The 25,433-nt window shown below is 42.5% G+C and overlaps 1 protein-coding gene across 4 annotated transcripts in view; it reads right to left on the bottom strand.

Annotated features, from left to right (window-relative positions):
* phip (pleckstrin homology domain interacting protein) overlaps positions 1-25,433 on the bottom strand; it is a 186,218-nt gene that overhangs the window by 112,599 nt on the left and 48,186 nt on the right. The window lies entirely within an intron of this gene.

Genomic DNA, 25,433 nt, shown 5'->3' with positions numbered 1-25,433 from the left:
GCAGACAACACAAAAATTGGCAGACGTGTGGATAATGAGGAAGGTTGTCAAAGGATAATAGACCCGTTAGAAATCTGGGCAGAGAAATGGCAGATGGAGTTTAATCCAGATGTTGCACTTTGGTACGGTAATTTTTATTAAATGGCAGGACACTTCAGAGCATTGACATACCATGCACGGCTCCCTGAAGGTGGCAACACAATTAGATATGGTGGTAAAGATGGTGTATAGCCTATTTGCCCTCATTGATCAAGGTGTTGGGTATAAAAGTTGGGCCAGTATAAATCTAAACCTTTTCTATCCATATACTTGTCCAAATGTCTTTTAAATGTTATTATAGTACCTGCTTCAAATACCTTCTCTGGCAGCTTGTTCCATATATCAACCATCCACTGTGTGAATAAGTTACCCCTCAGGTTCCTATTAAATATTTCTCCTCTCACCTAAAACCTATCGTTCTTGATTCCCCTACTCTGGGTAAAAGATTCTGTGCATTCACCCTATCTATTCCCCTCAGGATCTTATACACCTCTCTCATCCTTCTGTGCTCCACGGCATAAAGTCCAAGCCTGCCCAGCTTCTCCCTATAGTTCAGACCTTCAAGGCAGCATCCTTGTAAATCTTCTCTGCGCTCTTTCTAGCTTAACAACATACTTCTTTTGGGAGTGTAACCAAAAACTTGGATTTGATTTTAATTCTATGCCGTCTGAGACTGAGGGGTGATATTAAAGGTGAAAGGGGTAAAGTTTAACGGAGATACATGAAATAATTTTTTTTTGCACAGCGTGGTAGGTGCCTGTAACATGCCGTTGGGGATGTGATGAAGGCAGATATGATCATCATCATCATTGAAAACATCAATGGGCACGGTGCCTTACAATGCTATGTATGACAGTGATCGCAACTTCTACTGAAGTGTGATGGTCGTTGGCTCGCTAGAAGCTCATCCGTCCTTTGACAGGTCTTGGTTTTCGTCCTGCTGGGGGTCCACGGCCCCCTTCCTCACCTGGCAAACCAGGTGGTTTAGTTGCTGACTATCCAACCCTGGAGCAGGTAGCACGGGATTGCATGGTACCCCACCGTGGCGGTGGGACCTGACCTCACATGATGGCAACATTTATGATTCTTTTAGACAGCAATTAAACAGGCAGGAAATTGTGGTATATGTCCACATGCAAGCAGATGTGATTAATTTGAAATGGGCAGAGTAATTGTGGGCAAAAGGCCTGCCCCTGTAATATTATGATGTTATATATCTCATATATCATGAGAGAGCATATACACACACTGATTTTTTTTATCCTCTCATTTATTATATCGTTTAGTGTACTATCTTTACATATGTCTCCTGACTCTTGACTAATGTCACCAAGCTGACAAACGGGACATCTAGCGTTTATATTTACTTTGAACGCTTTAATCAAACAATTTCCTGCTGCCATTGCACAATTTCCTGCGCCAGGAAATCCAAATCCATTTTCCAGTGCAGGTAGGAACTACAGATGCTGTTTTAACCGAAGATAGATACAAAAGGCTGGAGCAACTCTGCTGCTCAGGCAGCATCTCTGGAGAAAATAAATAGGTGATGTTTTGGGTTGAGACCCATATCTCAATAAAACTATCTTGTCCATGTACTTGCCTAAATGTTTATTAAACGTTTGTGACACTTCATTAGCTACCAATTAACGATAGAACTCAATAGTGCAATAATCAATAACATAGTCTGAAGAAGGGTCAAAACACTGAAACGTCACCTGTTCCTTTTCTCCAGAGATGGTGCCTGACCCGCTGAGCTGCACCAGCTTGTTGTGTCTAATTTCCAGTGTGCAGTCTGTTTTACCACTTCACATATGCCCAAGATTTCTGCCGGTGCATACGTTTTAATATACATTTGGCTGTGATATGGTGATCACATTTAGAAATTCTTGAATATACACCTTCAACACTGGAAGTAGGTTAGGTTTGAGAACTCTGCCAAGCCTAACGTCACAGATACTGAAGAGGATCTTTCATGATAGGATTTACTCCCTTTGGAAGATTAGCGACAGACAGCATGGCTTTGTACATGGCAGATCATGTCTTACTAACTTGATTCCGTTTTTTGAGAAGTTGACAAAGGAGATTTAATGAAGGTAGGACTGTGGATATTGTTTACATGTATTTTAGTAAGGCATTTGATAATTTTCCCGGCTGGCAGACTGATCTAGAAGATTAAGATGCATTGTGCTACACAGTGCCTTGTATGAATCCAAAACTGGCTTACTAATAGAAAACAGAGGGTTGGAGTGGATGGACCAGTGTCTGTGACCAGTGGAGATACACAGGGGTCCGCATTATGGTTTCCGTTGTTTGTGATTATATATAAAAGTCTTGGATATAAATGCAGATGGGTTGGTTAGCAAGTTTGCAGATGACACCAAGTTGTTGGAGTTACGGACTGTGAAGAAGGCTGCCAAAATATTCAGCGAGATAGAGATCAGCTACAGGAATGGGTGGAGAAATAACAGATGGAGTGTAATCCAAGCAAGTGTGAGGGGCTGCACTTTGGGAGGTTGAATGCATGGGGAACGTATACAGTTAATGGATAGAACGTTTACAGCATTAATGTACAAAAGGAACTTGGTGTCCAAGCCTATAGCTGCCTGAAATTGGCAACGCAAGCAGATAGAATGGGAAATAATCCATATGGTATGTTGCCTTCATAGGGTGGGGTACTGAGTATAAGTCATTATGCAGCTTTAAGGGACTTTGGTTCTGCCCTATTCGGAGTATTGTGAGGATGTGGAGGTGACCCGCAATATAGTTATCATTCTCCCACTTCATCGCCGCCCCAGGGAGAAGACTAGCAGCTTGCGCCCTGACACCGCCAATGTTACTTCCCTGGTTCGGGACACATTCACCCAAACTGCAATGTCCAGCCCATAACTTAGATATTTTAATGTGATGCATATTATCCCACGAACCCGACCACCATTGCTATTGCAACCCGATGTCTCCATAATTTGACACCAATGTGCTTCTCCCCGCAGCTTCATGGAGAAGGTCCCATGCCTGGATTATTATACGTGACCCCTGTTGGTCCAGCAAGACGGATACTCCGGCAAGGCTCTGCAACCAAGGGTGCCAGAAAATCAGAAGTGGACCTGTGCATAGTTCCCTAAAAGTGGCAGAGTGGTTGAATAAGATGGTGAAGAAGGTCTCCGACATGATGGTCTTCATCGGTCAGGGAATTGGGTGTAGAGGGTTGGGCATTATGTCATTGTTGTACAGGACGTTGGTGAGGCCACACTTGGAATATTGTGCTTGGTTTTGGTCACCCTGCTACAGGAAAGATGCCATTAAGCTGGGAGTGTACAGCGAGACTCGAAGGCCTGAGCTAAAGCAATAGGTTGGACAGGCTAGGACTTTGAACCTTGGAGTGCAAGAGGCTAAGGGGTGATCACATAGAGGTGTATAATGCAATAGATAAGGTGAATACATATAGTCTTTTCCTCAGGTTGGGGAAAAAAGTAGATGACATAATTTATGTGTGGGGGAAAAGATTTAATAGGATCCTGAGTGGCAGCTTTTTCCACAGAGGGTGATGTGTAAATGAAGCAAACTGCCAGAGGAAGTAGTTGAGGCAGGTGCAATAACAATGTTATCTGTTTCCATGCTAATGATAAACGGCTTATTTGGATTAATACTTTTGTCAATCTAATATAATGTCTTACAATTTGTGAAATAATCAGTCACCAAATGAAGGATACACACACACACACACAAAATTAAAAAGCCAGAACAATCACTGACTATTATGTCTTAAGAGCAACATTATAAAAATTGTTCATTTTAAAATGCAATAAAACATGAACATTAACATTGAATTAACTTTTGCAAATTACTGAAAAGTAATTTGGAAAACAGCTTAACGTCTCAAATAAAATGCTAAACTTGGGGTCAGCTGCTCTCACAGGTACAGTATCCTCCATAATGTTTGAGACAAAGACACATCATTTATTTATTTTCCTCTGTACTCCACAATTTGAGATTTGTAATAGAGAAAATCACATGTGGTTAAAGTGCACATTGTCAGATTTTATTAAAGGCTACTTTAAACATTTTGGTTTCACCATGTAGAAATTACAGCAGTGTTTATACACAGTTCCCCCATTTCAGGGCACCATAATGTTTGGGACACAGCAATGTCAAGTAAATGAAAGTGGTCATGTTTAGTATTTTGTTGCATATCCTTTGAATGCAATGACTGCTTGAAGTCTGTGATTCATGGACATCACCAGTTGCTGAATGTCTTCTCTGGTGATGCTCTGCCAGGCCTGTATTCCAACCATCTTTAGCTTATGCTTGCTTTGGGGGCTTATACCTTCAGTTTTCTCTTCAGCATATAAAATACATGCTCAATTGGGTTCAGATCGGGTGATTGATTGTCTTGGCCACTCAAGAATTATTTAACTTTGAAAAACTCCTTTGTTGCTTTAGCAGTATGTTTGGGATCATTGTCTTGCTGTGGAATGAACCAGCGGCCAATGAGTTTTGAGGCATTTGTTTGAACTTGTGCAGATAGGATGGGTCGATACACTTCAGAATTCATTATGCTGCTGCCATCAGCATTTGTATCATCAATGAAGATAAGTGAACCAGTACCTTCAGCAGCCATACATGCCCAGGCCATAACACCCCCACCACCGTGTATCACAGATGAGGTGGTATGATCAGCTTAATTGTGGATGATCAGCTATGATCACATTAAATGGCGGTGCTGGCTCGAAGGCTCAAATGGCCTACTCCTGCACCTATTGTCTATTGTATGCTTTGGATCTTGGGCAGTTCCTTCTCTCCTCCATACTTTGCTCTTGCCATCACTCTGATATAAGTTAATCTTCGTCTCATCTGTCAACAAGACCTTTTTCTAGAACTGGGGTTGCTCTTTTAAGTACTTCTTGGCAAACTGTAACCCGGCCATACTATTTTTGCAGCTAACCAGTGGTTTGGATCTTGCAGTGTAGCCTCTGTATTTCTGTTGATGAAGTCTTCTGCAGACAGTGATCATTGACAAATCCACACCTGACTCCTGAAGAGTGTTTCTGATCTGTCGGACAGATGTTTGGGGATTTTTCTTTATTATAGAGAGAATTCTTCTGTCATCAGCTGTGGAGGTTTTCCTTGGCCTGCCAGTCCTTTTGTGATTAGTAAGCTCACCAGTGCTCTCTTTCTTCTTAATGATGTTCCAACAGTTGATTTTGGTAAGCTTAAGGTTTGGCTGATTTTTAACATTTTTATTCGTGTTTCTCAATCTCATAATGGCTTATTTGACTTTCATTGGCACAACTTTGGTCCTCATGTTGTTAAAGAGTAATAAGTTTCCAAAGGTGATGGAAAGACTGGAGGAAAGGCTAGGTACTCAGAGCTTCCTTATACCTGCATTAACAAGGCAATTAAACACACCTGTGCAATTACAAATGCCTGTGAAGCCATGTGTCCCAAACATTATGGTGCCCTGAAATGGGGAGACTATGTTTAAACACAGCAGTAATTTCTACATGGTGAAACCAAAATGTATAAAAATGGCCTTTAATAAAATCTGACAATGTGCACTTTAACCACATGTGATGTTTTCTATTACAAATCTCAAATTGTGTACAGAGGCAAATAAATAAATGATGGGCTTTTGTCCCAAACATTATGTAGGGTACTGTAAGTGTAAGAAATACCATTGATTTCCAAGAAGAGCAGTAGACATGCCCCTACTGAGCTCGTCAATATTTATTCTGAAGAAGCTTTGATAGAAAAATATGATGTAGTCTTCATGGGAGTGCTATTTGTGTGAATGGGCTGTGTGAAAACCAACTAGTTATAATGTTTCAAAACCATTTAATTGGCCATTGAATCAATCATGGCTAATCTACCTTTCCCTCCTAACCCCATTATCCTGCCTTCTCCCCATAACCCCTGACATCCGTACTAATCAAGAATCAATGCATCTTTGCCTTAAAAATATCCATTGCCTTGGCCTCCACAGCCTTCTGTGACAAAGAATTCCAGATGCACCGCCCTCAGTCAGAAATTTCTTTAGAAATTCCTCATCTCCTCCTTAAAGAAACGTCCTTTAAACCTGAGGCTATGACCTAGTCCTAGACCCCTAGTTTTGATTCCTAGAAGGTCCCTCCCCACTGTTCTCCCGGCAGTTCAAACAGCAGGCCTTCCCGGAAACGAGTACCTGCCCGGAGAGGGAAGACCGGCGAACCACTGCCAGAGAAGGGATGGGGGGGATGGGGGGGGGGGGGGGGGGAGGACCCGGGGGATGTATTTATGCGGTGATAATCCTGCCAATGCGTATGCAAAAAAAAAATCAGTACCTTGTGATAATTATCAAACTAATACATTTAGATCATGGATAAAATAATGGAACTACAATTTTTTAATTGTCTCATTTACTAAAGTGGTATAAGACCATGCTCAATACTCCCTTTCTTAATCTAAAAGCATTTTTTTTAATAACATGATTAAAAATTAAATTCATCAAACCGACCTGAACCTATAGGTTTAATAAATATTGCCAGGAAATTCTGATTACATCTTTAAATACTCAAAGACTCTACATTATGCCGATTTAAAAAGTAACCAAATTGTTAGAGAAAAACACATGTATGTATAAAATGATGAGGGGAATAGATCGGGTGGACGCACAGAGTGGATGGAACCGAGACCCAGATGGCACAGGTTGAAGGTGAGGGGGGAAGGATTTTACAGGAATCTGAGAATTAACCTTTTCACCCAAAGGGTGGTGGGTGTATGGAATGAGCTGCCAGAGGAGGTAGTTGAGGCAGGGACTATCCTAATGTTTAAGAAGCAATTAGGCTGATCTGCTATCATCATGGATGGAAAATACATCTTGCAATAGCTATATGGCAAATAATTGGTTAAATAAATTGAATATTGGTCTCATAATGCATTGAGATTATCGCACAAATGTTGCTGTGGCACGGTGGTGCAGCAGGTACAGTCGCTGTCTCACAGTGCCCGAGGCCCAAGTTTGAACCTGACCTCAGGTGCTATCTGTGTGAACTTTGCACATTCTAACTGTGACCACGTGGGTTTCCTCCCATATCCCAAAGACGCTTAAGTTTGTAGGTTAATTGACTGCTGTAATTTGCCCGAGTGTGCAGGGAGTGGATGGGAAGGTGGGATAGCACAGAACTAATGTGAAGTGCTGACAATGGCTAGTGTGGACTCGGTGAGTCAAAGACCATGTTTCCACGATGCATGTCTAAGTACGGACTTCGCTGAAATCACACCTGGCAGAATCTATAGTAAGATTTACTCTCCTTATTGGCAATTCAAGTAAGTTCCTCAACTGACTCCTATGACAAAGGGTCTGTCTTGCAAGTTACAATTGAGCAGAATGTGGCTTGTGAGGAATAATTGAGTAGTGCGAGAGGAGTATGTTAATCTAGTGTAGGCAGAATAGCCACATGTGCCGCTATTTCATCTTTTATAATTGACACCAGCATCTTCCCCACTGCCAATGTCAGGCTAACTGGTCTCTAATTCCCTGTTTTCTCTCTCCCGCCTTTCTTAAAAAGTTGGAGAACATTAGCTACCCTCCAATCCACAGGAACTGATCCTGAATCTATAGAACATTGGAAAATGATCACCAATGCATCTACGATTTCTAGAGCCACCTCCTGAAGTACCCTGGGATGCAGACCATCAGGCCCTGGGGATTTATCAGCCTTCAGTCCCATCAGTCTACCCAACACAATTTCCTGCCTAATGTGAATTTCCTTCAGTTCCTCCATCACCCTAGGTCCTTTGGCTACTAGTATATTTGGGAGATTGTTTGTGTCCTCCTTAGTGAAGACAGATCCAAAGTACCTCTTCAACTCATCTGCCATTTCCTTGTTCCCCATTATACACTCATCGGTTTCTGTTTTTAAGGGACCCACATTTGTCTTAATTAATTTTTTCCTCTTCACATTCCTGAAGAAGCTTTTACTATCCTCCTTTACTATTCTTGTCTCGCTTTATATTCTTGTCTCGCTTTGTCTCTTCGTACCTCATCTTTTCTCCCTGTATTGCCTTTTTAATTACCTTCTGTTGCTCTTTAAAAATTATCTAATCTTCTGGCTTCCCACTCATCTTTGCTATGTTATACTTCTCTTTTATTTTTATACTGTCCCTGACGTCCCTTGTCAGCCACGGTCACCTCTTACTCCCCTTTAGAATCTTTCGTCCTCTTTAGAATGAACTGACCCTGCACCTTCTGTATTATTCCCAGAAATACCTGCCATTGTTGTTCCACTGTCATCCCTGCTAGGGTCCCTTTTCAGTCACTTTTGGCTAGCTCATGCCTCCATAGTCCCCTTTGCTCAACTGTAATACTGACACTTCCGATCTTCCCTTGTCCCTCTCAAATTGTAGATTAAAACTTCTCATATTATGGTCACTACCTCATAATGGCTTCTTTACCTCGAGTTCCCTTATCAAATCCGGTTCATTAGACAACACCAAATCCAGAATTGCCTTCCCCCTCGTAGGCTCCAATACAAGCTGCTCTAAGAATCCATCACGGAGGCACTCCACAAACTCCCTTTCTTGGGGTCCAGTACCAACTTGATTTTCCCAGTCTACCTGCATGTTGAAATCTTCCATAACTACCGTAGCATTACCTTTGCTACATGCCAATTTTAACTCTTGATTCAACTTGCACCCTATATCCAGGCTACTGTTTGGGGGCCTGTTGATAACTCCCATTAGGGTCATTTTTACCCTTACAATTTCTCAGTTCAATCCACAATGACTCTGCATCTCCTGATTCTATGTCACCCCTCGCAAGGGACTGAATTTCATTCCTTACCAACAGAGCTACCCCACCCCCTCTGCCCACCTGTCTGTCTTTTTAAATAGGACGTATACCCTTGAATATTTAGTTCCAAGCCCTGGTCCTCTTAGTTATGCCCAAAAATACTTCCAACCTGTCTATGCCTCTCATACTTTAATACACTTCTACCAGGTTGCAGCTGTAAAATTAATTAGCAAGATGGCACCGGAACATGCGGACTCATTGAATGCAGATACGACAACAGAATTCTCCTTTAATGGATAGGAGTGAAACAACTGTTTGACAGCACTGTGCAACTTGGGTGAAGACACCTTGTTATTTAAACATACCATATTTCCTGGCAATGAAGACGCTATTTTTTACCCTAAAATAAGGCCAGAAAATTTACCTGCGTCTTGGAGGCCAACGGTTAGATTGTTAGCTAAGAAAGATAGACTTGACTATCCCTCAGTATAGCGTCTGTAAAAGGACAGCAACGCTGGGGGGAAAGAGTCCCTTCCACAGCGTGTGGGGAGTCTAGCCCGGGTCAGCACGGCTGGGCAGCCAGGGGTAAAGTTGCAGGGGAGGGCAGGAGCATTGAGACAGAGGCGGTCGGGGATCATACCAGCAACTCACTCAGTAGCTCGGGTGGTTGCGAGCGGATGCTGGGACCAGACAGCGGAACTGCAGCTAGACCCGAGGCTCGCAGGCGGCCTGACACTACAGCTAGTGCCGGGGACACGCGAGATCTGGAAACAGCAGCCAGTCCCGGTGACGCGAGGGATCTGGGAACTGAAGCCAGTCCCAGGGCTCGTAGGTGATCTGGAAACTGCAGATCGCCATCCGCTCACAAACATGTGTCTTGGCCCCTATGGTAAAAAGGTTGCCGACCCCTGGACTAAACCAAACCCTTGATCCTGTCCCGCCAGCCCTTCTTTCAAAATGTAGCAACTCAAAATGGGGGTGCGTCTTCATTGCCGGGAAACATGGTAATTGAAATGTTCAAAAAACTAAAACAGGTTATCTGGAATTTGAGTGTGTACTCCAGATTATAATTTGTCTGGCTAATACCAGCCCGCTCCCACCTTGTTCGTATATGACACTTACCTGCTAACAATGTGGCAACTCACAATTCCTCTCGATCAAACATAAAACCCAAATTTGATTTAGAAATCTACCATCTGCAGCCATATTCAAATCAGTTATATGAATGCAAATAAGGTATCCCATCTGGTGATAAGATACCAAGAAATGGCTAAACAACAGAAATGGAAAACAAAACAGGGGTTCTGACAGAAAAATCGTTAAACCGAGCCAATGCTTTCCAGTTCAGTTATAAACAAGTGTCTGCCTGATGAAGTAGAATAGATGGAATCTTCTGTCTAATTACTGTTGATTAGAACAAAGTTAAGGGCCTGTCCCACCAGCATGCGACTTCATGCAGTAAGCGCGACCTAACGTGGTCGCTTGAGCCGTACGGCCTCGCGGGGCCGGTCCCACTTCGATCGCCTGAACCGTATGGAGTTGTGCGGAGCTGGTCCAGACATCGCGCGGGGCTCCGAAAAAGTGACCATGTTCAAAAATTCCACACGGCAACGGCCCGCCGGCCTGCAGCCGCCTCGACGCCATTCGCAACACCTGTACGGGCGTACGCAGCGTCATGACGCCGTACGCAGCGTCATGACGCCGTACATCACGCGCAAACATCCCGCGGACTTCGCTCGATCTTCACTTCACTCACTCGACCTCAGCGCGGCCCCCGCTTCCGGTTTGTTCGCGCTCGCCGCATGCAGGCGCATGCTGGTGGGACCGGCCCTGTACGGGGATCACTCGAGGATTTGGTCTGATTCTGCGTACTTTTAATCATCTAGTACAACGTGTTCCAAGGAACAGTGAAATGCTTTTGTTGCTTGCTAATGCTGACTGGTTAGCACTCAACAAAAGCTTTTCATTGTGCCTCATTACACAAAACAATAAACTAAACTAAAAGTATGCAAAACCAAGACAAATCCATCTAGACTAGTTATCTCCATATCAGCCTTATTCTAATCATCAATAAATGGACAGAAGGATTAATTTTCAAGATTAACAATAATTTGCTTACCAATGTGCAATTTGGACCATTTGGACAAGCAAAAGCCCCTGGCATCAAGGGAACTTCTGCCTGAATAAGACACCTGATAGAACTGAAGTCATCAACTTACGGGTGGCAGAGTGGCATAGTTTGATCCTGACCTAGGGTGTCACCTGTATGTTCTCCCTGTGACCACGTGGGTATCCACCGGGTGCTCACGTTTCCTCCCTCAACCCAAAGACCTGCAGGTATATCGGTTGAAGAAGGGTCTCGACCTGAAATGTCACCCATTCCTTCTCTCCAGAGATGCTGCCTGACCCGCTGAGTCACTCCAGCATTTTGTGTCCATTTCCAGGTTTATAGATTACTTGGCTTCTACAAAATTGCTCCTGGTGTGGGGAGTAAATGTGAAAGTGGAGTACCAGAACTAGCATGAAAAGGTAATCGATAGTGGGCATAGACTCAATGGCCAATCAGCTTGTTCCATGCTGTATCTTATAATAATAATAATCTTATTTATATAGCACATTTTTAGTCAACTTGCATTGACCCCAAAGTGCTTCACATAATTACATTACATTTACACACAGGCAAAGGTGGGTGAAGTGTCTTGCCCCAAGGACACAACGACGGTATGCACTCCAAGCGGGATTCAAACCGGCTACCTTCCGGTCGCCAGCCGAACACTTAGCCCATTGCGCCACCTGTCGTCCCACCTTAAAGAAATTAAATAAATCTTCCACTGGCTAGAGTCACATCTGGCATAAAGAAAACTAGTAACGATTGGTAACGACCAGTTGAAACATCACTGTTGAGGTTAATCAGGCAATATCTCACACTTCATTTGTAATCTCCCTTCGATCAAATGATCAGAAGTAATGACCGAAGATAGACTGAAGATGGACACAAAGGTAGACAAAAATCTGAAGAAGGGTTTCGGCCCGAAACGTTGCCTATTTCCTTCGCTCCCCAGATGCTGCCGTACCCGCTGAGTTTCTCCAGCATTTTTGTGTACCTTGGATTTTCCAGCATCCGCAGTTCCTTCTTGAAGACAGACACAAAATGCTGCGACTCAGCAGGTCGCGCAGCTTCTCTGGAGAAGAAGGATGGGTGACATTTTGGGTCAGGACCCTTCGTCAGACTATGTTGTTGATTATTGTAGAATTCTACAAGTAATTGGTAGCTAATGACGTATCACAATGTTTAAGAAACATTTAAACTGGTAAACGGATAGGACAGGTTTAAAGGGACATGGGCCAAATGCAGGCAGGTGAGACTAGTGAAGATGGGGCATGCTGGTCAGCGTGGGCAAGTTGGGCCTGTTTCTACATTATACGACTCTATGAAGTAGTAAAATCCTGTCAACATTCAAGCTTCTACTTGCAACATGACTTGTCAGCAATGTTTAGCATTATGAAATAGTCCACGTGAAATGTTGAGGGGTAGATTTACTAGAATGATACCTATGTTACAAGGGTTAAGTTACAAATTGACACTAACCAGGCTAGCACTACTTGGAACACGAGATTCTTTAGAGTGTGAGGAGAAACTTGATAGTTTTTCAAGATTTTTGGGCAGCTGAGAGAAGATTATTTCTGTTGGTTGGAGGAGTCCAGGGCCAACGAAATAAGTCTAAAAATCAGAGGAATGTTTCACGAGTGAAGTTAAGCAAAACTTTTTCTTATAAAGTATGGTGGTCCTGCAATCTCCTGCAATCGGTGCAAAAAAAAAATCCAGGAAGTATAATTCAAATATTAACTTGAAAATGTTCAGGCAGGCACATGGTGTATCATTAACAGACCTACCAAGATCTCAAAGAAAAGCAGTACATGCTTAATACTGCTTTTCAGTTTATTTTAGATATACAGCATGGAAGCAGACCCCTTCGGACCACTGAGTCACTCCAGTGATCCTTACGTTAGCATTATCCTGCACACTAGGGACATTTACAATTTTTACAGAAGCCAATTAACCCACAAACATGTACGTCTTTGGAGTGTGGGAGGAAACCGGAGCTCCCGGAGAAAGCCCATGCAGTCACGGGGAGAATTGACAAACTCCATACATACGGATAGCACCCGTATTCAGGACCACGGGCCATCGTGCCGCCCCTATATTAATAATTACATTTTTTAATAATCTATTTGCCACCAGAGTCTTCACAGAAGGCTGGAGGATGGCTAACATCATACCATTGTTTAAAAATACAGCTAGTTAGTTTAACCTCAAAGTTGGGCAAATTACTTGAATTGATTCTATGGATCATTATAAACCTTTATATGGAAAGCTACAGATTAATCATAGTAATCGGAACAACATTTCTAAGTCACTGTTTTTTGAGGTAACAAGGTAAACATACTAAATATAAAACATAACTGTACTGAAAGCTGCAGCTATGCATTGCAGTTATAGGTTCAGACATAACAGATTTTGTTTAGCCATCTTATAGCCATGTATAACTGGTCGCCTGCTGATAGACAACTACTAGCAAAACAAGACGTTTCTCTCCTCAAGAAAAGGCACTCAAAAAATGCAAATTTGTGACCTTCAGTTTTATACTCAAGGTATCCATTTGATTCTTTTTGATATCATTTTTGAGGCAACATCACATCTGAATGTTTTGTCAAAAACTTGCATGATGCTTAGCTGTGTTCCAGTTCTTTATCAATACAAAACAGAGCATATTAAGTGAGGAGAAAATGACAATGGTTAAAATAACCCATTATCCGCTTCCTACACAAACAGACAAATGGTGTACTTGGTGACAAATTGCTTCGGTTTAGTCCAAGGCATCCCCCACTGATGCTTTGTTTGTAGATTACCATGAAATCAGTGCATTTTTTCAGCAATTACGTTCCTCCCGCATTCTCTCCTTAGTTTCATGGATACCGTTACTGCAGCCTCCCTCAGATTACCATTTATTATGTGTGAAATTGTTGGCTGCCTACTCAGTCACAAGGAAGACACAGCTAAGGCAGATATTGTACTTGTTTAATGCCCGTACAAGTGTATTTCCAGCAGAGGGTGTTAGCACATCAAAAGCAAGAATCCCGACTACTTTCTCAACTGGAGAGTGCTGTGGTGCCGAGACCCAGAATTAAATCAGCTAACTCAGCACAGGTCTGGACTTTGATGTTCCGAGAATGCACGGCTCAGCAGGTCGCTGCCTCAAATCAGCTGAGCCACACGCAGAGCTCTCAGCATTACTTACCCAATAAACTAAATCATGACTTACCCAAAAACTAACTAAGTTCAGTTTAGTTTAGTTTACAGATAGACAATAGGTGCAGGAGTAAGCCATTCGGCCCTTCGAGCCAGCACCACCATTCAATGTGATCATGGCTGATCATCCACAATCAGTACCCTGTTCATGTCTTCTCCCCATATCTCCCGACTCCGCTATCTTTAAGAGCCCTATCTAGCTCTCTCTTGAAAGTATCCAGAGAACTGGCCTCCATCGCCCTCTGAGGCAGAGAATTCCCCAGACTCCCAACTCTCTGTGAGAAAAAGTGTTTCCCCGTCTCCGTTCTAAATGGCTTACCCCTTATCACAGGTTAAACTACTAATTCCCGGGATCATTCATGTAAATCTCCTCTGGACCCTCTCCAGTCAGCACATCCTTCCTCAGATTTGGTGCCCAAAATTGCTCACAATATTCCAAATGTGGCTTTATAGAGACTCAGCATTACATCCCTGTTTTTGTATACAAGCCCTCTTGAAATAAATGCTATCATGGAAAATAAACATAATGTACCTGAACAGCACCCAATTCCACACCAACAATACCGTATCCAACTGTATATGCAGCAGCCAACCACCAACAGTGAAGGATTCACTCGGTCAATGGTCAGAGTAAACTCCAGTAAAAATAAAATAGTTCCAGGGAGAAAGAAAAAAGCACAACTGAATGGAGACACAAGGAACTACTGATGTTGGAATCTTGTACAAAAGACAAAGTGTGTCAGGCAGCATCAGTGAAGGGAATGGACAGACAACTTTCAGATCATGTGTAAAATTATAAAAGGACTGGACAAGGTAGATGCAGGAAAAATGTTCCAAATGTTAGGGGAGTCCAGAACCAGAGGCCACAGTCTAAGAATAAAGGGGAGGCCATTTAAAACTGAGATGAGAAAAAACTTTTTCACCCAGAGTTGTGAATTTGTGGAATTCTCTGCCACAGAAGGCAGTAGCGACCAATCCACTGGATAAATTAAAAAAAGTTAGATAGAGCTCCTGGGACTAGCAGAATCAGAGGATATGGGGAGAAAGCAGGCAATGGTTACTGATTATGAATGATCAGCCATGATCACAATGAATGGCGGTGCTGGCTCGAAAGGCCAAATGGCCTCCTCCAGCACCTATTTTGCTATGTTCTTTTCTATGTTCTTTCTAGATCAGGACCTTCTTCAGGCTGATTGTCCTGGGGTGAGAGGAAACTAGAAAAGAGAGGTGAAGCCATGATAAAGCCTGGCTAATGATAAGTGGATACAGGTGAGGGGTTTGATCGGCAGATGGGTGAAGTAAGTGAGAGGTCAGGTCAGGGGTAGTTCCCCCCGCCACGGGTACCATGTAATCCCGTGCTACCTGCTCCATGGTCGGATAGTCGCCGACTAAACCGTCTCTCCCACCTGATTTGCCAGGTGAGGAGGGGACTGTGGACCCCCAGCAGGACCAAAAACAAGACCTGTCAAAGGGCGGATGAGCTTCTAGCAAGCCAACATTTCAGTAGAAGTTGCGATCAATGTCGTACATCGCATTGTAAGGAATGATGATAAAGCACACACACCAAAATCCTATACTTCCAGCGGCGGAAGTCCGCAGAAACTGGAGGACGGAGATGTGTGGTGCGTCCGTCACCGTTCCCGTCCGAAACCAGCACCACTGCGTCGCTAATGTTTTCAACGATGATGAATAAATGAATGCGAGAGATGAAAGGGTGTCAGGCAAGGGGAGAAGAGGAGCGAAATGTAAAGCCAGGGTGTGGGATATAGTTGGGATAAAAGGGGAAAGGATAACGGAACAGGTAAACTGGGCAGGAAAATAGGGGGGGAAATAGTGTCACCTCGGTGGGGAGGCACTAGAAAGAGAGTGGGAGTGAAGGAAATGGTTACTTAAAATTGGAGAATTCAATATTCATACTCCCCCCTCCCATTCCCACACTGACATTTCTGTCCTGACCCTCCTCCACTATCAGAGTGAGGCCAAATGCAAATTGGAGAAACAGCACCCAATTTTTCACTTGAGCAGCTTACAACCCAGTGGTATCAACATTGATTTCTCCAACTTCAAGTAACCCTTGCTTTCCCCCTCTTTCCGTCTCTCCCCCACCCTAGTTCTCCCTCCTACTGGTTTCACCGTCCTCCTCATTAATTTTACTGTTTGTATGCCTCGTTGTCACCTTCCCCTCAGCCAATAATGAACCATTGTACATTTCCTTAAGCATTGTCTGCTTTGATCTGTCCTTTTCACACCTTGCATGCTCTTTGTACCCTTCCATATCACTAGTCTCCCTGAAGAAGGGTCTCCACCCGAAACGTCACACATTCCTTTTCACCAGAGATGCTCTAAGGTGCTGTTCTTTTCATTCTGCAGCAATATGCAGCAGAGGCTGTTTAACCATGGCAGCACCACAATGCAGGTAGCTCTGTTGCAAGGTAACTTAGTAACTGGTAACAATAGTTAAGGCGGCAAAAAAAAAAAGAGCTGCAAGTAACAGGTCACCGGCAGCTCTCAAGCTTCACTGAATTCTTCGATCTCTGACAATCTTGATGCATTAATTTATCAAACCACTTGAACATTTAACAGCACTATTTGTCTCATTGTCAGCAAAAGTTAAATCCAAGTCCTGGGAATGTCATGTTTTTTTTGCGCATCTGCATAACACCAAATAGTCAAGCACTTTATCAAGAACACCTTGAAGGTTTTATAGACCCAATGAAATCAGGGTTTTAAAAAAAGGTACAAGTCATGGAAGCTACAGATTTATCTACCACATTGGTGTCACTACTATCTCACTATTATCCACCTCAATGGTGACCCTCGGACTATCCATGATCGGACTTTGCTGGCTTTACCTTGCACTAAACATTATTCCCTTATCATGTATCTACACACTGTAAATCAGCTCGATTGTATTGTCTTTCTGCTGACTGGTTAGCGGACGCAACAAACGCTTTTCACTGTACCTCGGTGCACATGACAATAAACTAAACTAAACAAAGATTCTGGATAGGTTGCTAATTTCATGGCAGTATTGAATAATATGGTTCAAATTATTAGATTGTTCACAAAACATTTATAATCAAGTCAATAGAAAATTTGATAATTTGAGGACTAATCCTCAGTCTAGTATTCCATGCACAGAAATCTTCAACTGGACTCCAAAACTGCACACGTTACATATTATTCACAAAAAGTAAATGTCACAACAGATATCTCAAGATAATTTTTTTTGCAGCTGTTTATTTTAGATATTATTGATAAATAGTAAGAAAGTATTAAAAGATCTGCAAAATACAAGCAATGTAATTTCTATATTCACCCATACCTTGTTTTTGATATTCAGGAGACTGGATCTATTCCAGCTATAAAACATACAAACTTGCCACTTTGCATCATTTGTCACTTTCCCACCCTCACTAAAATTACATATCCTTTGACACCCTTTCAAAGAGGGTAATATGATGGAACATTTGAAGCATAAATGTTATTGAATTGTGAACTGTGGAATTCTCTGCCTCAAAGGGCGGTGGAGGCAGGTTCTCTGGATGGTTTCAAGGGAGAGCTAGATAGGGCTCTCAAAAATAGCGGAGAGGGGATATGTGGAGAAGGCAGGAACGGGGTACTGATTGGGGATGATCAGCCATGATCACATTGAATGGCGGTGCTGGCTCGAAGGGCCGAATGGCCTACTCCTGCATCTATTCTATTGAAATTATATTCTATCCTGCACCCAGTCTATTGAAAATAAAAAGATTAATATACTTTGAAGATTGTGCAGCAGTCACACATTTACAGCCATTTCTCAACTTGATTATAGAAGCAGCCATGAAAAAAACGTATTTAAGCGAAATTTCATAAATTGGAAAGTCTGTGCTGTAATGTGGTGTAGTGTATTCCTTTGTGCAAGCGGTGTGCTGTTGGTTGGCAAAATATAAGCTGCACAAATCAGGGACACGTACCACGACCAAGTCAATGGCATTAGGTCAAAAAATTGCAAATCTAACATTCATACTGTATATTGAAGAATCATACTATTTTTTTGCCTTATTCGATACGAGAGCAAAGCCACAACAGATCAATGGTGGATGGTATATCATTGGCTTTCCAATGTGAATCATTTAGATAACAGAAACACATACACCAGGCTGCTATTCATTGAGTACATCTTGGCGTTCAGCAAAATCATCCTCTCCAAAGTCATCACCCAGTCCCAAGACCTGGGCCTCCGTCCATCCCTTTGCAACTGGCTCCTTGATTTCCTCATCGGCAGACCTCAATTAGTGCAGATAGGCAAAAACATCTCCACCCCTCTGACAATCAACACTCGGGCAGCACAGTGGCACAGCGGTAGAGTTGCTGCATTACAGCGCTAGAGACCCGAGTTCGATCTCGACTACAATACTCTCTGTACTGAGTTAGTACTTTCTCCCTGTGACCGCATGGGTTTTCACATAGATCTTCGGTTTCCTCCCACACTCCAAAGACATACGGTTTGTGGGTTAATTGACTTTGTATGCGTAAAAATTGTCCATAATGTGTGTGTAGGATAGTGTGTGGGGATCGCTGGTCGGTGTGGACTCGGTGGGCCGAAGGGCCTGTTTCCACGCTGCATCTCTAAACTAAACCATCAATACAGGTGCAACCGTTGGACAATGGTCCAGCTGGTACAGTTGCTGTCTTACAGCTCCAGAGTTCAGGTTTGACCCTGCCTATGGGTGCTGTCTGTGTGGAATTTGTACATTCTCTCTGTGAAAGCATGGGTTTCCTCCCACATCCCAAAGACGTGCGGGGTTTGCTGGTTAATGAATGAATGAATGAATGAAAACTTTATTGTCATTCAGATATACACCTAGACACAGTGCACCTTGAACGAAATTTCGTTGCATTTGACTCTCCAAAATCAGTTAAAAGTTAAAAGTTCCAGGTGCGTCCATAAAAATGCGTCATGCGCATGGTTCTGTAAAATAAATATATATTAAAAAGTTTTTAAAAGTGACGATATTTAAAAAGTTCTAGCCTCGGTTTTTTGATTGTTCAGTAATCTTATGGCCTGGGGGATGAAGCTGTTGCAGAACCTGGTTGTCCCGCTCTTCATGCTGCGGTACCTCCTCCCAGAGTTAAGCAGTATGAACAGTCCAAATTGTGGGTGTGTGGGAGCTCTGATAATGCCCTTAGCTCTACTCAGACAGCGCTTGTACCCCATGTCCATGATGGAAGGAAGAGAAGTCCCAGTGATTTTTTCCGCTGTCCTCACCACTCTCTGAAGGCACTTCCAGTCCGCAGCTGTACAGCTGCCGCACCACGTGGAGATGCAGCTGGTCAGGACCGACTCAATTGTGCTTCTGTAGAAAGTGGCGAGGATGGGAGGGTGGAGGTGTAAACTTCTCAACCTGCGGAGGAAGTACAACCGCTGCTGTGCCCGTTTTGCCAGAGATGTAATGTTTGTGGACCAGTTTAAGGTGTCCTGTAAATGGCCTCTACTAATTGCCCCTAAGTGCGTGAGAAAGTGAGAACATAAAACTAGGGTGAACAGGGGACCAATGGTTGGTGTGGACTTTGAGCCAATGGGCCTGTTTCCATGCTGTGTCTCTAAACTAAACTTAACTCTGTGCTATGTGCTCAAGGTACTGCTTCAAGAAGGCTTCATCTATCTTCAAGGATCCCCACATCCAGGCCATGCCCACTTCTCACAGCTTCCCAACAGCCAGGGGGTGCAGAATCCTGAGGCCCACATCTCCAGGTTTGGGAACAGCTACTTCCTGCATCTATCAGGTTCTTGAACCAACCTGGACAATTCTACTCGTACCTCAGCAAATGAATTCTGCAGATTACCTGGTGCACTGTGATGGGCTGGTGTTTTAATTGTGTTTTAATTGTGTTTGAATGAATGTCTCATTCTTGTTTTTGCACACAGCCTTTTTTTTTTCATTGTCATAATCATACGGAAAGAAACCAGACTCTTCGGCCCTACTTGTCCATTTCACCATCCAATTTTCCCTGCATTTGCCCCATATCCCTCTAAACCAGTGGTTCCCAACCTTTTTTTGGCCATGCCCCACCTAATCACCTCTAAATTCCTGATGCCCCCCCCCCCCCCTTGCTTTCCCTTGAGAGAAAACGGAGGAAATAGATATTATAAGGGTAACTTAGCAAAAGCTCTTTGAATCACATTTCTAAATCCAATTCAATAAATAAGGTTCTCCCATGACCTCGCGCGCTTCGTACGACGTGCATGAAGAGCGATGGCGCGGTGATTATGTAATAACTACACAATAAAGACCTTTTTTACCCCAAAAAAATTATTTACTCAAAATAACATCTGAAACATAAACTACATATGTTTACCTGATGGAAAATCCAAAAAAATAAAAATCGAAAATTTGGACCCAGACCTCCTCAGTCGCGCTCAATTGCCCCCCTTACAAATCAAATTGCCCCCCTGTGGGGCGTACGCCCCACGTTGGGAACCACTGCTCTAAACCGTTCCTATCCATGTACCTGACCAAGTGCCTTTTAAATGTTCTTATTGTACCTGCCTCAACTACCTTCTCTGGCCGCTCGTTCCATTTACTCACCACCCTGAGTGGAATTTGGATTGTTTGGTATAATGTGGGTTTTTTGCTGCCCGAGTCTATATGCTGCACCAACCAAGAATTTAATTGTGTAAGAAGTAAAGAAGGAACTGCAGATGCTGGTTTAAACCAAAGACAGACACAAAAAATTGGAGTAACTCAGCGGGACAGGCAGCATCTCTGGAGCGAATTTTGGGTCGAAACCTTTCTTCAGACTTAAATGTGCCTGTACCTCACCGCACTGGTGCCTATGACAATAAATTTAACTTAACTTAATTATTCTCTCATGGCAGTTACAAAAAGCTTTGTCATGTGAAATTGCTGCCATTTGTACACGGTTTCAGACAAAAAATGAATCAATCAATTGATAAAATAGAACCTAGTAGTAGAAAACTATTTTTTGACAGTCGGGGTGCCTTATCGAAATAAATTACATTCTGTATATTATGAGTACATTTCAGCAGGTTAATCTAATCTGGTTTATTTTGTTTTAAACAAATTGCATGTTAATCTAAATGTGTTGATTAAAAAATGGTTTCCACATATAGCGTGTACATTTCAACCCAAGACCTGTACTATGGAGACACAAGAGACTGCAGATGCTGGATATTTGCTGGGGGTTTTTTTGCCTTCTACACTACATTAATTTAATTGCTAACATCTCAAAAGTCATATCTTAAAGTAGGGAGGAGGTCAGTAAATTGTGCAGTCTTCAACTGCACTGTTTAATAGAGTCCTTTGTTTTAAACAGTTATTCACCTTACACCAAGCCTTTGATATGGATTTATGGATTGGAGTCAGAGTGAAAAAAATACATTTAAACTGCGGTGTAGATCTTTTTTTTTTAAAAGATGATCTTTGCACTTTATAACTTGACTAATTGATAGTTGAAGCTTGTATTCATCTATCATTAATCATCTCCCTGCAGTGTGCTTTGATTTATCTCTTTCAACATGGCTGGCCAAATCATCAATGCTTGTCCGAGGAACTCACTACACATAGATGATGATCTTGTGAATGAAAAGGTCAATGAGATCATGTGCTTTTTGGTATAGGAGACGGAGAAAGATATGCTTCACAATAAATGAAAACTGATGTCTTGGTGAAATAGCCCAATTCCACATGTTTAGAGTGCCTTAAGCACTTCACAGTTAATTATTTTCAACTGCAGTCACCTTTAAATTTCAGACACAAAATGCTGGAGTAACTCAGCCGGACAGGCATCATCTCTGCATAGAAGGAATGGGCGACGTTTTGGGTCGAGTCCCATCTGCGCACTCAGTCTGAAGAAGGGTCTTGACCCAGAGATGCTGCCAGTCCCATAGAGTTATTCCAGCATTTTGTGTCTATCTTTGGTGTAAACCAGCATCTGCAGTTCCTTCCTACACCTATCAGTTGCCAATGTGGACACAGCAAATTCCTACAAGCAGCAATATTAACCAGATAATCAATTGCACATGAAGGAAAGAGGGATGGAAGGGGAAATCTTGGGACAGTTCACTGAAGATTTGATGTACCTTTTTATGAAACATCAGTGGGAACAGCAATTAAAAACCTCTTCCTGACCACTATGGAAATATTAAAAAGGAATATAACAAAATAGTACAATCAAAGAAAAAACCCTCTAATATGCCCTTTCCTTTCATTAATAGGCTGCTTATTAAATAAATGTACTTTTGTTTGAAACTGTTTAACAATGTGTACTACTTGTGTACGTGTATGCTGTTTGATTGTACTCATGTATAGTAGGATTTGATTTGTCTGAATGGCACGAAAACAAAGCATTCGGTACTTGTGAGAATAATAAACCAATACCAACATCAGAATTCCATCATCTGCATGAAATTTGGTTTTGCAAAAGTCTAGGCAATATAAGCAAAGCACGTCACAACTTTAAAAAACATTTTCGCATGGTGACGGCACAGTGATGCAGTTTGAGAGTTGCTGCTTCACAACGAATGCCGAGCTGGAGACCCGGGTTTGATCCAGACTACAGGTGCTGTCTGTAAAGAGTTTGTACGTTCTCCCCGTGACCTGCGTGGGTTTTCTCCGAGATCTTCAGTTTCCTCCCACACTCCAAAAACGTTCAGGTTTTTTACAAACAGGAAGATTGTTCCCGATGTTGGGGAAGTCCAGGACAAGGGGTCACAGTTTAAGGATAAAGAGGAAATCCTTTAGGACCGAGATGAGAAAATCATTTTTCACACAGAGAGTGGTGAATCTGTGGAATTCTCTGCCACAGAGGGTAGTTGAGGCCAGTTCATTGGCTATATTTAAGAGAGAGTTAGATGTGGCCCTTGTGGCTAAAGGGATCAGGTGGTATGGTGAGAAGGCAGGGATGGGATACTGAGTTGGATGATCAGCCATGATCATATCGAATGGCGGTGCAGGCTTGAAGGGCCGAATGGCCTACTCCTGCACCTATTTTCTATGTTTCTAGGTTTGTAGGTTAATTGGCTTGGTAAATGTAAAAATTGTCCCTAGTGTGTTGTGTGCAGGATAATGTTAATGTGCAGGAATCGTTGGTCATCACGGACCCAGTGGGCCGAAGGGCCTGTTTCTGCGTTGTGTCTCTAAACTAAATTACATTTCTCCATTTTCTCCAACTTTCTTTAATGAAAGCAGAAGAATGGCAACATTTTGCATGCAGAGAAGGAAGCAAAACAAAATTCTTCATTTGGCTATTTTTAGAGTAGTGCATCTGAAAACAGTAATGAAGGAATTTGACTCCAACTTCCCAAAGGAATGACACAAATATTTTGCTTTATACACGGAAGAATCACCGGCTATAGGTAGTCATAACCAACTCTCCATATTTTTTTAATTGATATTGACCAACCTGTAGCAGATCTGCACTTTGTATGATGGAAACATGACAATGGTCTCATGGCCTGCAAGCTAATCCTATTTAAATATATGTGCAGAATACTTTATATTTAAAGAAAGTCATGGAACATAACAGCCACTGCCAAATAAAAGCTTCTATTTCTGTATTAAACATTGCATTTAATCAGAACATCCTGCAAGGTTTAAATAAAAAACACCAAGAGAAACAAAACATTTAGCTGAAAGCAAAATGGATATTTTGAGTCGGCCAAGAACTTCCAGAAAACAGGGACGTTTTGCAAAATGAGCAACTACTAATTTAGTTTCTTTTCGAGATACAGCATGGAAACAGGCCCTTCGGACCACCGGGTCCGTGCCAACCAACAATCCCCACACTGACACTATCATGGGGCAATTTACAATTTTACCAAAGCCAATTAAACCTATAAACCTGTACGTCTTTGGAATGTGGGAGGAAACCAGAGACCCCGATGAAAACCCATGCAGATCACAGGGAGAAAGTACTAACTCCGTACAGACAGCTCCCATAGTCAGGATCGAACCTGGGCGTCTGGCGCTGAAAGGAAGAAGTTCAACAGCTACGCCACCGTGACGCCCCTCAACTAATGTTGAGCAGCATACGGATTTCATCAAGGGTTACAGCAGTAAAAGCAAGGAGCAAGAACACTAAAATGTTATGTTTCCCTCAAATCTTCATGGCCCAATGTTTAAGTTCATCCCTTGATATTAATGGAGCAAAAACAGGTGACTATGACAAGGCTACAATGACTAGCATGGGCAACATATACGTACCCTTATAAGCAGGGCAGAAAAAGGAATCAAGTCTCTTAGTGAAAAAAGTCTGATACAGCATGTTTCAACCAAGGGGGTATAATTCTGAAGTTATAAGAAAGCAGTTATAATAATGATGCAAAGGTGAGCAAGAAGCAGCGATCATGATTGACAGGTCATGAATTGCACACCTTTGGCATTAATGTATAAATGACAAGTTAAAAAAAAAATCAAGGAGGGCGAGGGGGTGTAGAAGGAGGAAAGAGGGATAGGTGTATCAAAAGACCAATGATGATGGCATGATTTTCCATCATCTAGTTGGATGAAAAGCAACATATTTTGATATAAGAAAACAGAAATCAAAACAGAATGCTGGAAAGACTCTGCCGTTCAGGCAGCATCTATGGACAGAGAAAAACATTTCAGGTTGATGAACTTTTGTAAGAACTATGCATAGGTACTAGCACAGCGTTGGAGAAACATTAAGACAGGTACATAGTTAGGATAGTTTTAGAGGGACATGGGCCAAACACAGACAGGTGGGACAAGTGTAGATGGGACATGTTGATTGGTGTGGGCAAGTTGGGCCGAAGGGCCTGTTTCCGCGCTGTATCACTCTATGACTCTTTATCACTCGAACCGGTCAGCTATAGAAACTGTAAAAGTCAGTTATCTGAAATCATTGAATGCAGAGTGTAGGAAAGAACTGCAGACGCTGGTTTAAATCAAAGATAGACACAAAATGCTGGAGTAACACAGCGGGGCAGGCAGCATATCTGTAAAGAAGGAATGGGTGATTGAAGAAGGGTCTCGACCTGAAATGTCACCCATTCCTTCTCTCCAGAGATGCTGCTTGTTGTTCCAGCATTTTGTGTCTATCTTTGAATTCAGTGTTGGGTTCTGAGGGCAGTAACATGCTTCTTCTCTGCACTCTCCCTATAGTTGCCACATTTTATTCCGCACTGATTATTTACTGCTTCGGACTACCTCATGTACATATGCAGGATGAGATTTGCCTGGATAGCACGCAAAGCAAACTTTTTCCACTGTATCTCAGTACACATGACAATAATAAACCAATCTATTATGTGGAGGCGGGGAGCATAGTTGAAAGGATCTCCGTTGT

The sequence above is a fragment of the Leucoraja erinacea genome, chromosome 5 (assembly GCF_028641065.1).
Source record: "Leucoraja erinacea ecotype New England chromosome 5, Leri_hhj_1, whole genome shotgun sequence".
Classification (NCBI taxonomy): domain Eukaryota; kingdom Metazoa; phylum Chordata; class Chondrichthyes; order Rajiformes; family Rajidae; genus Leucoraja; species Leucoraja erinaceus.
Note: the sequence above shows the minus strand (reverse complement) of the source record. Positions and strands in the feature narration are given on the sequence as shown.